This window comes from Schistocerca cancellata, chromosome 1, assembly GCF_023864275.1.
Source record: "Schistocerca cancellata isolate TAMUIC-IGC-003103 chromosome 1, iqSchCanc2.1, whole genome shotgun sequence".
Lineage (NCBI taxonomy): Eukaryota > Metazoa > Arthropoda > Insecta > Orthoptera > Acrididae > Schistocerca > Schistocerca cancellata.
Window position 1 is genome coordinate 858,485,792 of NC_064626.1, and position 2,530 is coordinate 858,488,321.

A 2,530-nucleotide genomic window follows, 5' to 3' on the forward strand; every position below is an offset into this window, starting at 1 on the left:
CTGAGTCTTTTTCCCGCCGATTTCCAGGTGGGGAAGGGGAGGGAGAGGTCTGGGGGTTTCCCAGAGGCGGAGCGGGGAGCGGTTAATTAATTGATCAATTTAATTAGTTATTCAGTCAAATTGATATAAAAAGTGTGCTAGCTAGGGGAGTTCTCAGAGGGGTGGCGGAGAAGGGGGAGAAGGAGTGGAAGGAAGGGGGTGGGGGTTTCTTCGATAAACACTTAACCGTACACTATGTTAAGGATCCATGAACATTCTTAGTAGAACAATATGTTAACGACCTGTCATCAAAATAGAACCATAGGTAGGCCTGTGGACTATGCCGGCACGGTAGCTCAGCGTGTTCGGTCAGAGGGTTTAGCTGTCCTCTGCAATGAAAAACTGAGTGAACGATCAACGAACAACCTGAGCGAGTGTCATCGGGCGTCCGCCACGAACAAAGTCAACGAACTGTATAGAACAAAATGAGATTACAAAAAAAGGGGGGTAGCGTCTTTGATTCATAATCAAAATATCTTCTTTCCCTGGTTAGAATCCCGCCGCTGCTTAAGTTTTGATTAATAATGAGCTTTGGCGGCCGAAGACTTTCAGCATATGAAATCACCCTCATTCTGCCAACGGCCTTGTCAAAAAAGGTGAAGGAGCGGTAAAACGTTAGTCAGAACCGGTGGTGGGTGAGGGGGGGGGCGGAGTATTTTATTTTAATTTTGGGCCAGTGGAGTATATTTGTGTAAATGTTTATGCTTTAACTGAGTAAAGTCGGTGACTTGCTTGACACGTACTGTGAACCAGATCAGGAGCTCAAAATACCTTCGTCCTGCTGAAGGACCACGAGGTCACTGTGAAGCTGAGAAATGATCAAATTCGGCAGATCTCTAAATGCTAGCTCCTGAACCAGAGCAAAGGGCTACTCACAGCCAGTCTGGCTAGCGCATAAGAGAAAAGATAAGAACAGAGAAAACGATTCATGACGTGTACCAGAAACACACAGTTATTCTGTACGAGATGTGGAGCCAAAATACGAGCAGCTTCGTGTTCAGACGGGAGCACGAACTGAAACAGATACCCGAAGTGTGCAACAACTGTGATAGGTAGGTTACATATACGCCGCAAATCCGATACGCCAACCGCAGGAGACAAGCTGAAACATATATCGATTTGCAGTCAGGTAAAGCGAGATGCTGTCATTTTCGCAGAGTCAGGATGAATATCGCTTCACTCTGCTAATGTACCTGCAATGTTATTTTACGAGATTACGTTTCCGCTGTCACACACACAAATTTTTGAAGTGGTCATTCAACAAAAATAACGTTTCCGAAATGTGTTTACTGTTGTAAATAACGAGAAACAAACCCGCGCACTTTCGTATTTCCACGGGTTTTAATGCCCGTGTTGTATGATCCGGTCAATGTGACCAACCAGTAACGTATTTCCTTCTGTAAACTGTCGTACCATCGCCTCTCTTAACTAAATTTCTTTCTAACGAAATTCCTTTTCCTTTTTATGTCCATTTTTCGTTACCATAATTCGTCTTTAATACTGTGAAGGGTACAAATCGAAAGAGAAAGTTGTGAATCTGATGCCAAACCATTTTACTGTCGTAAAACCTTCAGCTGCAGTGTGAAAACCAAACTGGTAGCTATTAAAAAGTCTTTTCCAATATCGTAGGTCCGTTCTGCGATGGTACGTATAAAGATCGTCTAGCCTGTCAGTTTTATAGAAATTTGTGTCTTTATTTAAGATTATACTACTATATTTCTGTCTTCTTAATCATCGGTGTCTTCGACGGCGCTGTGCTTTTTTCTCACGAGCAAAAGATTTTGTAAATCATAATTTCCACTCTTATTCAAAACAAATCGGCTATTTTATGGACTTACAGTGAAGTCCTTGCTAAACTTTCAATTTTGTTGGTGAGACAATGGAGACCTTGTGAGGCACTGCTCCGTTTTTGTGGATTATACTAATAATACTTATGTGATACGGATATACCGGAGCCAAAGGCCTTGCCGCAGTGGTAACACCGGTTCCCGTCAGATCACCGAAGTTAAGCGTTGTCGGACTGGGCTAGCTCTGGGATGGGTGACCATCCGGTCTGCCGAGCGCTATTGGCAAGCGGGGTGCACTCAGCTCTTGTGAGGCAAAACTGAGGAGCTAATTGATTGAGAAGAAGCGGCACCGATCTCGAAAACTGACATTCAGCCGGGAGAGCGGTGTGCTGACCACATGCCCCTCCATATCCGCATCCAGTGACGCCTGTGCGGTGAGGATGACATGGCGGCCGGTCAGTACCGTTGGGCCTTCGTGGCCTGGGCGGGAGGAGTTTAGTTTTAGTTTAGATAATGGTATACCAGAGAGTCTTGAAGAATTTGGTGCGCGTGGGGTCAGGATTAGATTAACACTTGTTCCACAGATCATGAATACGATACATTGTCATGACGCGGAACGTGTCGGTTTAAGAAAAGGTTTCTTTACGTGATATAATTCAGGATTTTTTTTAAGTTGTAAGAGTACTAGTTTATATCCAAAAATT

At 44.1% G+C, this 2,530-nt stretch overlaps 1 pseudogene; it reads left to right on the forward strand.

Moving 5' to 3' along the window:
• The first annotated feature begins 1,993 nt into the window (after window positions 1-1,993).
• On the forward strand, window positions 1,994-2,111 carry LOC126098785 (5S ribosomal RNA; annotated as a pseudogene).
• The last annotated feature ends 419 nt before the right edge of the window (window positions 2,112-2,530 follow it).